Source organism: Bos grunniens, chromosome X (assembly GCF_055505025.1).
Source record: "Bos grunniens cultivar Pamir isolate PY7600 chromosome X, Bosgru_T2T1.0, whole genome shotgun sequence".
Lineage (NCBI taxonomy): Eukaryota > Metazoa > Chordata > Mammalia > Artiodactyla > Bovidae > Bos > Bos grunniens.
The window spans coordinates 108,428,599-108,442,311 of record NC_141194.1 but is presented as its reverse complement, the minus strand read 5'-3'; the positions used below and the strand labels follow the sequence as shown (position 1 = coordinate 108,442,311).

At 40.9% G+C, this 13,713-nt stretch overlaps 1 long non-coding RNA gene across 1 annotated transcript; it reads right to left on the bottom strand.

Annotated features, from left to right (window-relative positions):
* Positions 1-3,639: 3,639 nt before the first annotated feature.
* Positions 3,640-4,413, bottom strand: LOC147341122 (uncharacterized). The gene is made up of 2 exons (XR_015158247.1): positions 4,233-4,413; positions 3,640-4,050 (listed from the first exon to the last, which is right to left on the bottom strand). It is a non-coding gene; the product is annotated as an uncharacterized LOC147341122 (long non-coding RNA).
* Between the last annotated feature and the right edge of the window lie 9,300 nt (positions 4,414-13,713).

Here is a 13,713-nt window from a genome sequence, read left to right as displayed (position 1 = left end):
ACCAATGAATTGATGTTTATGAACTGTGGTGTTGGAGAAGACTCTTAAGAGTCCCTTGGACAGCAAGGGGATCCAACCAGTCCATCCTAAAGGAAATCAGTCCTGAATATTCATTGGAAGGACTGATGCTGAAGCTGAAACTCTGATACTTTGGCCACCTGGTAGGAAGAACTAACTTATTTGAAATGACCCTGATGAAAAGGAGACGACAGAGAATGAGACGGTTGGGTGACATCACAGACTCAATGGACATTACTTTGAGTAAACTCCAGGAGTTGTTGATGGACAGGGAAGCCTGGCATGCTGCAGTCCACGGGGTCGCAGTCAGGCATGACTGACCGATAGAATTAAACTGAGTCTTGCTTTTTCTATTTTCCCTTTTGTTGCCTGTGTTTTGGTGTCACATACAGTAAATCATTTCTAAGATGGATGCTATATAACTTCTCCAGTATGTTTTCTTCTAGTACATTTATCGTTTCAGATCTTACATTTAAATCTTTAATAAACTTTGGGTTTAGTTTTGTGCATGGTATAAAGTAGGGGTCCAATTTCATTCTTTTGCATTCAGATGTCTAGTTTGCCCACTGTGATTAATTGAAGAAATGGCAAGGTGACACTTAATCATGCATCTCAAGGCAGAAATGTGTGACAAGCCTGTAGGAAAGGTAATGGGGTGAGGGACCTGCCAGGACCATGTAGAGTTTGGGGACTCCCACTTGATTCCTACTGATATGTGGATGTGGTCCTGTGTAGATGTGTTCTCACTCTTAGAATATAAACCTCTGCCAAACAAGAGAAGCCTCTGGGCCAGCAGTATTGTGCTCTTATCATGAGTCCTTGGGCAATCTTTTGGCTTTTGCCTTCAGTGTCATTCAAATGGGTGGCCTTAATACAAGGACATGGTGCTCCTCTTGACCACTGATAAAAGAAGCTTCTCATTTAAATTCCTTTGACTTCTGACCCACTTGCTAGTTTATGGTTTTTACTACATTTTCAAACAAATTCTTAGACATACTTGGCAGTGAGAGTGATTCTGTCCCTTACAGTCTTAGATAATTCAACTTCTGATAATACTTTATATCACCACACTGTTGATTTCTAATCTGTTTACCTCTCTCGCATGTGTTTCTGATAAGATACTTACTCAAAAAACTATCATAACAGCTGCATGTAATAAACAGTAAGTGAATAGAAAACATGAAAAAATTAATACTCAAGAGAATGATTGAGGAAATTTCTTTGGGAGGTGACCGTTAGGCTGGCCTCAGATGGTTGCTAGTTTCTGAGTCACAGAAGATAGAATGGATACAGGCAAAGAGGAAAGCAGAAGGGAAATCATTGTATTAGTCAATAGAGGTTGTTATGGACACAGCTAGAAAGGTCAGTTGGAATCTATTCATAGGGAACGTGTAAAAGTGGAAGTCTAAAGAGTTTGTACTACTCTTTGTAAGTGCTAATGAGCAAAAACTGCCACTGCAAAACCCAAAACAGCATTTGCAATAGGACTTGACATGTCTGAATCATAATATACCATCCTTTTCCAGGAGAGCTACAGGCGACCGATATTGATATTTTGTGTTATCCTACTTGGATATATCCTTTCTCAACTCATGACTTATTATTTAGGTTTTTCTCTTTTAACCCTAGGTGTCCTTGGATCCCTTTTAAACTTTATGCACCCTTACCTCTTTCTGGAAAGTGACAGTGTATCAGTGTATTTTTAAATATATACCAGGGCTACTTTGGGGAAACAAGGCCCTCTAACATCAGCTTTGGGTCCACCTCAGGGCTTCCCTGATAGCTCAGTTGGGAAAGAATCCATTTGCAATTCTGGAGATCCCAGTTCAATTCCTGTGTTGGGAAGTTCCGCTGGAGAAGTGATAGGCTTCCCATTCCAGTATTCTTTGGCTTCCCTTGTTGCTCAGCTGGTAAATAATCCAACTGCAATTTGAGAGACCTGGGTTCAATCTCTGGGTTTGGAAAATCCCATGGAGAAGGGAAAAGCTAACAACTCCAGGTTCTCGCCTGGAGAATTCCGTGGACTGTATAGTCCCTGGGCTTGCCAAGAGTCTGACAGGACTGAGTGACTTTCATTTCCCACTCTTCAGGCCTAACAATCTGTTACCTTCCCCCATAACAGCAAGCATTTCAGTAAGTCCAATAGCAGGGTGTTAAAGTGTGATAGTGTTAAATGGTGATTATATACGCAGATCTGAAATCACAGTACTGACCTATATGTAGATATGTGGTTTCTCTGTTCATATCATCCTGGTAGCTGCTTTAGGTAATTAATTTTCTGCAGGCAAGGCATGAAAGTGCTTCCACCTCCTTTGAAAGGACAGCACACCCAGGGTGGCTTTCATTCTTATTGATTTTAAATCACATTCAGTAACTGACTTTGGATCATCAGCTGGGTCTCCCAGGAGTTAAACTGCCAGAAAGATTTAATTAGGGAGCTGCAGTACAGATAAAAAATACCGTTATCATTGACTTAAAGTCTGAACCCAACTCTTTTGATGCTGATGGTGAAACTCTGTAATTTAGTTTTTTTTCTAAAAACTTTTCTGAAGATACACAGGATTCCTCTGGCCAGAGACTCTGCCTTATATATTTCCACATTTGATTGACTACTCCTGGAACCTTTTTAAACATTTCAAAATGAAAGTTAACACCAAATTAAATATTCCATACTCTTACTTTTAAACCATGATAAACTTGTAGAACATGGATTAACAAAAGACTTTATTGTGGAAGAATGTTTTACCACTGTTGTTATTTAGAAATTATAGGGTATGGTGATAAATAAAAGACCAGCTTTTACTCAGTGTTATATTAATACTTGTATCAAAAGTTCCTGTACAAACTTCCGTGGCTGTCCAGTGGTTAGGACTCCGTGTTTTCGCTAGAAGCGGAACGGGTTCAGTCCCTGGTCAGGGAACTATGATCCCGCAACCTGCATAGTGCCCCCCCCCCAAAAAAAAAAATTATCTCTGTGTGGTGATCCTTTCTGTTATCTGCACTGGGATTGGGCCACACTCACTGCCCTGCCTTTGGGAACATACTTCTCCCACCAATTTCTTAGCATAACAGTGGCCTAATTGAATTTGTTTTGTTTCATCCAAACATCATTTTAGTCCTTGGGAGTGCTAGTTGTGGGTTTTAGTTGTATCAGCATTTTGTGTCTCCTGAGCATCTTTAGTTGACAGCATAGGCGAGTGATGCAACAAACCCCATTATGAGGTAGGGGGCCAGGAGGTGATTTCTGCCCCTTCTGGGGCAGAGTTTCACATTCACAGTCAGAGTTTCACATTCAGGGAGAGCTTCACATTCACCATCCCCATGTGAAACCCTCTTCGCATCTGGGTTCTGGCAATCTAGACCCTATCGTCATTCCACACCCCAAACAAAGGCAGTAATACCACACCACTACTCCTTGCCCCTGAGATCAATTGTTAAGCAGGATTATCCATCTTCAGTGCAGACTCCTGACTCAGTCCAGACCTCTACTTTCTGGCTAACTGGGAACCTGAGGGTCTGTTCCCCAACTTCTCGGGACCCCATATCCATCCCTTTTCAGGTGCCCACCTCTTCTCTTCTTTCCCTCCCTTCCATCAGAAAATTTACGCACACACAAATATCATCTTTTCACTGTTTGATCTTTAATTGCAGCCATCAGTTTCCTATGTTAGTGTGAGAGTCAGTCTTTTCCTGGTTGGCCATTTCTAAGAAAGCAGACCTCTGGAGACACAATTCTAAACTGTCTGACCTTTTGTATTCAGTTACCAGCTGCCCAGGTTGTACTTCTCCAGGGTCTCTCATTCTGGGGCGTCTGAGCTTATCTTCTCTTTTGATTCTGCCTCCTCCTATGACTCTGCCTCATATTTCAGTACTTTTTTTGCTTTGATTCAGTTTCTTACATGCACAGGAACAGGGAAAACACTTTGGATTTCTTGTTTTCTTCACCTTCTTCAATTGAGTGGCATATGATCGGATTTTCTTTTTCAGGGTTCCTTGTAGAGGTCTTCTGAACCTCATGGTCATCTTTCGTGCCTGTAAAGGCAAGGGAAGGTTACTAGTTTTGAGGAAAGATCATAAAAACTGAATTGGAAGGGTGACTTCATGAAAAAGGGATGTGGGTTGATGAGGGCTTTTGTGCCAGGCAAGGGCAGTGTAGAGGACTTGGGCAGCAAAGTCAACGAATAACATGGGGAGCGTAGATGGAGTTGTCTTACCTTCACACTGCCTCTGTATCTCCGTTGACAAAGGGTCTTCTTTCTTCCTTTCATCCTTGAGGCAAACTGCATTGCAACTCTTCTTGGCTGCCATGGCTTCCCGGTTACCTTAGTCATGATGATACCATGAAGTGGCCTAACCCCAAATCTCTGCCTCTCACCTCCTTTTGTATACCTTCTCAGGACAATGAGGAGCCACACCCTTCAATCTGATTGATCAGCTAGTCATTCCCCTAACCAATGGTGGCTTGGGGGAATTAGACATCACAATGTACCACTTTGCCCATCAACATGGGATAGTGGATGCTAAGGAAGGACATGATATAACTTTCCCAATCCTGACACCTCTGTGTGTCTGATTCTGGGGAGTGGTGATTCAGGGGCATGGTGCTTCTTCTCATGACCTTCAGGCTTGCCTTTAGTTCCCTTTATTCTCTGACTTATATGTCTGGCTTCAACACTCCTGACTCTTCCATCCCTCTATGAACCTCTGAAAAACACTTTCCATCCCACTTCAGAAATTCAGAGTCCTCTAGTAACTTCAACTCTAGACCACCCTCTTCTTGTTTGGTATCCTTGAGGGACTTAAGGAACTTGAGAGCAAGAGCTTAAGGTGAAAAGGGTAATTAAGAACACGTTGGATGCTTTTCTACTCCAATGAGCTTTAGAGACCCCCACACTTGGTGAATCCTCAGTCTGTCGCCCCAAGGTCAATACACAGTCTCCATAAGATTATACATCAGAACAAAGGAAGTGTTAAATGTCTCCTCCACTAGTATTGTTGAGGACACTTCAACTCTCATATTGGTTAAGGAAACTCAACTTGCCCCATCTACCAGAAATACATTCCTGAATTAAAAAAAAAAAAAAAGTAAGGTCCTCAAAGGCAAGAGTCAGACCATCACCACACAACTGACTCTTGACTGAATCACTTCCCCAGTGGTCCCTCATTGACAATTACCAGTAGGCAGGGCCCACTGTGGTGCTGACCAATAGCTGAACAAGACAAGTACCAGTAGGTAGCTCACTGATAGTTGGTTGCTTGTGGGTGGGGCCCAGTGAGGCACTGACCAATGGCTGAGCAAGACCCGTTGCCTAGTAACAGGATGCAGAGTAATAAGGCACAGTGATGGGTACCTGCTAAGGGCTGTGCTCATGCTGCTCTGTTATATAAGGACACTTTGGGTCCGGCATGCTGGAATCTTTTTGATTGACTCCTTTCCAACCTCAGATTTTGATTTCACATCCTAATTTAACTTTTGCACATCATTCTTTTCATTGTATTCCCAGGCCTACCTGTCACCAGTGCTTATCTCTATGCCCCTCCAACAACTGTCACTTGACCACATTCTCAGCATATAGTATAGCTAATAGTTCAAAGCCAACAAGATTGTGAAGGCCAGACCACCTTTAAAACTATTTTGACCAACCTTAACCTCACAGTGATTTTTATTCTATTCACAGTTGAACAGAGCAGGATGAGCACAGTCCTTAGAAGATAGCCTTTAATGTGCTTCCTTTCAATCCACCCTATTCCTAGGCAACAGGTGTTGCTCAGCCTTGCTTGGTGCCTCAGAGGGCCCCATTCACAAGCAGCCAGTTGTCAATGAGTGACCGTTAGTTGCCCTGCTCAACTATTGGTCAGCAACACATTTTGCTCTACCCATAAATTACTGTCAATGAGGGACCAGTGGGGAAGTGATTGAGTCAAGGGTGGTGTGGTGGTCATCAGGTGGAAAGTAAGATAAGAGGCAGACTCAGGCCTTCTTCTAGAGGCCTTGAAGCTCATCCAGCTTTGGGCCAGCAGGTGTTCTCGAGTGCCCAGGGAACAGACTGGGCACTGTATCCTGTAGTGCTCCAGAGCCCTCACTAAGGCCCTCCACTAGCCTTGGCCCAGGCCTTGAGGAGCGATGACGCTCTCCCCCATCCCTGTCTCTGCAACCTGCTAGCAGTGGATGTCTTTCTGGGTCTCAGTTTGTGAGAACTAATCTCCCTATTTGGACAGCCTGAGGAGACTGAGGACCTATTGGGTTGGGTGCCTGGCTCTGTCAGGAATGAGACCTGGAGAGAATGTGGGAACTTGGCCCTGAAGGAGCTGCTGACTGAGATCTGCTTCCCCTTAACCAGGACTGGGACATTTCAGGGTGAAAATTATGCCTTGAAACTTTGCCCTTTCTTGTTAGCACAGAGAATAACATTCATCTGATAGAGATTTACAGGAGCTTCATTACCTGACCATGACCTCACCTGAAGAACAAAGGGTCTGACACCAAGAAGTCTGCAACAACTAGCCTCAACTCTCTCTAACATTTGTTATTGAATGGATTTACTGAAAACTTTCAATAACTTTGGGTACCTAGGGCATAAGCCACCCATCTCCTTGTATGAATTTGTAATAAACCTTTCTCTGTTCCAAACTCTAAGGTTTAGTTTTGAAGGGCCTCATTTTGCATCAGGCACATGGACTTGCCATTTCAGTAACAACAATACAGTCTAAGGACAGACTGTACCTCTTTTAAACAACAGCGAGACTGGTCAAGTGCTCACAATGATCCATAACATACCCACTGACTTGGCTTGGCTAAACTTTAGCCAAGCTTCTCTCCTCTGAACTTTAGCTTTCCCCTAAGCTTGAGCAAGCACTAAGAGCCAGGCTTTTCTGTCTCCCTTAATAGCTCATTTTGGGAATCAACTGACTACAGAGAGAAACACTTCCTGTTAAATTGCTCTGTCATGCTGTCTGCTCATCCATAACCACCACTTGCCCCATCATACACACACACACACACAGAGTTGCTGCTTGCCATGCTTATCCTTCCATGTTAAAGAAACATCCTTTTCTGTTTTATTTTGAGACATGTGAAGAACTTGTAGTCAAAGCATTCTCCCTATCACAAACAGTTCAATTCAGTCGCTCAGTGTTGTCTGACTCTCTGTGTAACATGGACTGCAGGACACCAGGCTTCCCTGTCCATCACCAACTCCTGCAGCTTGCTCAAACTCAAGTCCATCGAATCAGAGATGCCATCCAAGCATCTCAACCTCTGTCATCCTCTTCTCTGACCTTTAATCTTTCCCAGCATCAGGATCTTTTCCAATGAGTCACTTTTCACATTAGGTGGCCAAATTACTGGAGGTTCAGCTTCAGCATCTGTCCTTGCAATGAATATTCAGGACTGATTTCCTTTAGGATTGACTGGTTTGATCTCCTTGCAGTCCAAGGGACTCCCTAGAGTCTTCTCCAACAGCACAGTTCAAAAGTATCAATTGGGCTTTCTTTACTGTCCAACTGTCACATCAGTACATGACTACTAAAAGAGCCTTAGCTTTGACCTACAGACCTTGGTCAGTAATGTAATGTCTGTGCTTTTTAATATGCTGTCTTGGTTGGTCATAGCTTTTCTTCCAAGGAGCAAGCATCTTTTAATTTCAAGGCTGCTCTCACCATCTTCAGTGATTTTGGAGCCCAAGAAAATAAAGTCTGCCACTTTCCCCATTGTTCCCCATCTATTTGCCATGCAGTGATGGACTGGATGCCATGGTCTTCTTTTTTTTGAATGTTGACTTAAGCTAGATTTTTCACTCTCTTCTTTCACCCTCATCAAGAGGCTCTTTAGTTTCTCTTTGATTTATACCTTAAGAATGGGGTCATCTGCATATTGAGTTTATTGATATTTCTCCAGGCAACCTTCATTCCATCTTGGGCTTCATCCAGTCCAACATTTTGCAGGATATACTCTGCATGTAAATTAAATAAACAGGGTGACAATATACACTCTTGACGTACTCCTTTCCCAATTTGGATCCTGTCTGTTGTTCCATGTCTGGTTCTAACTGTTGCTTCTTGCCCTGCATACAGGTAAGATGGTCTTGTATTGCCATCTCCTTAAGAATTCTCCACAATTTCTTGTGACCCATACAGTCAGATGGTTTAGCATAGTCAGTGAAAGAGAGATTTTTCTGCAATTCTCTTGCTTTTTTCTATGGTCCAAAGGATGTTGGCAATTTGATCTCTCTTTCCTCTGCCTTTTGTCAATCCATCTTGAACATCTGAAAGTTCTTGGTTCACGTATTGTTAAAGCCTGTCTTGGATAATTTGCACCATTACTTTGGTAGTATGAGGGATTACCCTATCACTGTAGTAATTTCAAATCAATTTCTCTTATATTAGTCTGGATTTATTTTTATTAATTTGTAAAAATGGACATAAATTCTTTGGTGTAATGTTTATTTCCAACTTAACAGGTATTAACACCCTGCAATGTTGCAGGCACTGTTGTGGGTACAAGGGGCACATTGCTAACTAGTGTCCATGACCCTGCTCTCATGGGGCTTACCTTCTAGTCAGGGAAGATGGGAGGTTAACATTAATGACAAAATAGTTTTATTACAAAGTATAGACAGAACCTTTTGGGTTATGAGAAATGAGTTTTTCCTCCTAATCGTTAGTGAGGGAAGGCCTTTTTAATCCAGGACATTTGAGCAAAAACTTAGTTAAAGACATGAGGGACTGACCTTGTGGTTATCTCGGGGAAATAATTCTGGGGAGAAGCAATAGCCAGGGCAAAAGTCCCCGATTGGTATTGTCTGTGTCCTTCCAATAGAACAAGAAGGCTTGTGCAAGTGGGACCATATGAGTGAGGACGAGACTAGGAAGTGATGAGCTGCTGTTGAGAGAGAACAGGGCAGGAAAAGGAGGAAAGTAATATTAAACATATCATTTCATTTATGTAATGAATTGGTTCACAGTACACAAACCACACTGGGGTCTAGTGGTAAAGAGGAGAGGCATTTGTCACAGTCTGATGGCAACGAGGTGGGGGAAGGGTACTTTTAAGTAAAGACATCCGAGATGAAGCCTGAACCACCTAAAGTAGATAGATCACCAAGTGACAAGGTGTGAAAGTGCTCCCCAGACAGTGGGGGAGAAAATGCAAAGGCACTAAGACCCAAGAAAGCTGGTTATACACGCATTGAATATGACTGGAATAAGGTATGAAGGGGAAATTGTGAAGAAACATGGCCTTGGAGGTAGAGAGAAGAACTTGAAGGGACAGCTGGGCATATGTTAATTTAATGTCTGGGTTACTCGGCTTTGAAGGAGCATTATTAATGTTTTCTAACTGTAAATATATACTCGAGGGAAAGCAATATGGAAATCTAAAAGGAAATATATAGAAATGAAATTAGAGAACATCAATAAGTGTGTCAATAGAAATATATATGGTTAATATTTTGTCTTTGTTGTTCTATTTATAACACATATATTATATATGTTGTATAATGCTAAATATATATGTAATACACTTATATTAAGACTTCCCTGGTGGCTCAGATGGTAAAGTGTCTGTCTACAATGTGGGATACCCGGGTTCAATCCCTGGTTCAGGGAGATCCCCTGGAGAAGGAAATGGCAATGCACTCCAGTACTGTTGCCTGGAAAATCCCATGGACAGAGGAGCCTGGTAGGCTACAGTCCATGGGATCGCAAAGAGTCGGACACGACTGAGTGACTTCACTTTCACTTTCACACTTATATTTGGATGAGCATATATACATCAGTGATACTTTTTAATATATACAAATTGAATCAAACTATATGCTATATTGTAGCCATCCTTTTCTATACAATATGCTGGGAGAATTTTTCCATCTCAACGATCATGTATCTGCCATTATTTCTAAGGATTACTATAGTGTTCAAATGCTGGCTTATCCCATCCTAGTGCTAAGAAGACAGGAACCATGTGTGTCTTGTTCACTGGTTGCTTACATATCTTTTCTATTGTAAATATGGCTGTAATACGCATTGAGGTTCATGTATCTTTTCAAATTAGTGTTCATTTTCTTCTTATATTTACCTAGGAGTAGGATTGCTGGGTCACATGGTAGTTCTATTTTTAGTTTTTTGAGAAACTTACATGATATTTTCCTTAGTGACTGTACAAATTTACTTTCCCACCAATTAAAGTACAAGTGCTTCCTTTTCTCCACACCCTTGCCAACATTTGTATTTTCAGATATTTTGATTTGATGATAGCCATTCTGATGGGTGTGAGGTGATATCTTCTTGTGATTTTGATTTCCATTTCTTTGATGTTTAGTGATGTTCAGCAATTTTTCATTTGCCTATTAGTCATCTACATATCATCTTTGGAGAAATTCAGATCTTACCATTGTTTAGTTTTTTTTTTTTTCTTTCTTAAATACTGAGTTGTATAATCTGTTTATAGATTTTGTATGTGAACCCCTTATTGTCGTGTCATTTGTAAATATTTACTCCCATTCAGTAGACTGTCTTTTCATTTTGTCAATGTTTTTGCTTGCTGTGGAAAAGCTTTTAAGTTTAATTAGATCTCATTTTTTAATATTGTTTCCTTTGCCTTAGGAGACAGATGAAAAAAATATTGCTGTGATTTATGTCAGAGTGTTCTCCCTACATTTTTCTTTTAGGAGTTTTGTAGCTTCCAGTCTTTCATTTAGGGCTTGAATTCGTTTTGAGTTCATTTATTAATTTTAATAGTATTTTGGTGGTGCTTTATAGTTTTCAGCATGTAGTATCATGTCAACTGCGAGTAGTGACAGTTTTACTTCTTCCTACCAATTTGGAGGACTTTTATTTCTTTTCCTTGAATGATTACTGTGGCTAGAACACCCAGAATTTTAGAAGTGGCAAGAGTGGGCATCCTTGCCTTGTTCCTGATTTTAGAGGAAAAGCTTTCAGCTTTTTGCCACTGAATATGATATTAATTGTGTTTGTTATAAGTGACTTTTATTATGTTCAGATATATTCCCTCCATATCAAGTATGATGATAGTTTTTGTAATGAATGAATACTGAGTTTTGCCAAATAGTTTTACAGCATCTATTTAGATAATCATGTAATTTTTGTCCTTCTAGTTCCTAATGTGATGTATCACATTGATTGATTTGCATATATTGAACCATCTTTGTACCCCTGGAATAACTCCAACTTGATCATGGTGTGTGATGGTTTCAATGTGTTGTTGAATTTGGTTCTCTAATATTTTGTTGAAAATTTTATCATCTGTATTCGGCAGAAATATTAGCATTTAATTTTCTTTTTTGATGGTGTCTTTGTCTGGTTTTGCTGTCAGGATAATGGTGGCTTTGTAGGATGAATTTGGAGGTACTCCATCTTCTCAGATTTTTGGAATAGTTGGAGAAGTTTGGATATAACCTATTCTTTATAGGCTTGGAAATTTCTGCTGTGAAGCTGTGTGGTCCTGAATTTTATTTTGCTAAGACATTTTTAAATATAAGTTCAAATTCACTAGTAGTGGTTCATCTGTTCAAATTATACACTTTCTCCTGATTCAGTTTTGGAATACTGTGTGTTTCTAGAGATTTGTCCACTTCTTCTTGGTTGTCCATATTGTTGGAAAAAAGATACTATAAATATTTATAGCATTCTTTTATGCTTTTTTTTTTTTTTCATATTGCTGTGATATTGTTAGTAATCTATCCCTTGCATTTATTACTTTGTTTAGTTCAGCCATCTCTCTTTTATTTTAGACTACCCTGGATAGTTCAGTTCAGTTCAGTGACTCAATCGTGTCCGACTCTTTGCAGCCCCATGAATTGCAGCATGCCAGGCCTCCCTGTCCATCACCAACTCCCGGAGTTCACTCAGACTCATGTCCATCGAGTTGGTGATGCCATCCAGCCATCTCATCTTCTGTCGTCCCCTTCTCCTCTTGCCCCCAATCCTTCCCAGCATCAGGGTCTTTTCCAATGAGTCAACTCTTCGCATGAGGTGGCCAAAGTACTGGAGTTTCAGCTTTAGCATCATTCCTTCTAAAGAACACTCAGGGCTGATCTCCTTCAGAATGGACTGGTTGGATCTCCGTGCAGTCCAAAGGACTCTCAAGAGTCTTCTCTAACACCACAGTTCAAGAGCATCAATTGTTTGGTGCTCAGCTTTCTTCACAGTCCAACTCTCATATCCATACATGGGCACTGGAAAAACCATAGCCTTGACTAGACGGACCTTTGTTGGCAAAGTAATGTCTCTGCTTTTGAATATGCTATCTAGGTTGGTCATAACTTTCCTTCCAAGGAGTAAGCGTCTTTTAATTTCATGGCTGCAATCACCATCTGCAGTGATTTTGGAGCCCCCAGAAATAAAGTCTGACACTGTTTTCAGTGTTTCCCCATCTATTTCCCATGAGGTGATGGGATCAGAGGCCATAATCATAGTTTTCTGAATATTGATCTTCAAGCCAACTTTTTCACTCTCTTCTTTCAATTTCATCAAGAGGCTTTCTAGTTCCTCTTCACTTTTGCCATAAGCATGGTGTCATCTGCATATCTGAGGTTATTGATATTTCTCCCAGCAATCTTGATTGCAGCTTGTGCTTCTTCCAGCCCAGCATTGCTCATGATGTATTCTGATTAAAAGTTAAATAAGCAGAGTGACAATACACAGCCTTGATGTACTCCTTTTCCTATTTGGAACCAGTCTGTTTTTCCATGTCCAGTTCTAACTGTTGCTTCCTGACCTGCATATAGGTTTCTCAAGAGGCAGGTCAGGTGGCCTGGTATGCCAATCTCTTAAAGAATTTTCCACAGTTTATTGTGATCCACACAGTCAAAGGCTTTGGAACAGTCAGTAAACAGAAATAGATGTTTTTCTGGAACTCTTTTGCTTTTTCCATTATCCAGAGGATGTTGGAAATTTGATCTCTGGTTCCTCTGCCTTTTCTAAAGCCAGCTTGAACATCTGGAAGTTCACAGTTCAAGTATTGCTGAAGCCTGGCTTGGAGAATTTTGAGCAATACTTTGCTAGCGTGTGAGATAAGTGCAATTGTGCGGTAGTTTGAGCATTCTTTGGCGTTGCCTTTATGTGGGATTTGAATGAAAATTGACCTTTTCCAGTCCTGTGGCCCCTGCTGAGTTTTCCAAATGTGCTGGCATATTGAGTGCAGCACTTTCACTGCATCATCTTTCAGGATTTGAAATAGCTCAACTGGAATTCCATCACCTCCACTAGCTTTGTTCGTAGTGATGCTTTCTAAGGCCCACTTGACTTCACATTCCAGGATGTCTGGCTCTAGGTGAGTGATCACACCATTGGGATTATCTGTGTTGTCAAGATCTTTTTTGTACACTTCTGTGTTTTCTTGCCACCTCTTCTTAATACCTACTGCTTCTCTTAGATCCATACAATTTCTGTCCTTTATCGAGCCCATCTTTTCATGAAATGTTCCCTTAGTGTCTCTAATTTTCTTGAAGAGATCTCTAGTCTTTCCCATCCTATTGTTTTCCTCTGTTTCTTTGAACTGATCACTGAGGAAGGTTTTCTTATCTCTCATTGCTATTCTTTGGAACTCTGCATTGAGATGCTTATATCTTTCCTTTTCTCCTTTGCTTTTCACTTTTATTTTTTCACAGCTATTTGTAAGGCCTCCCCAGACAGCCATTTTGCTTTTTTGTATTTCTTTCCATGGGGATGGTCTTG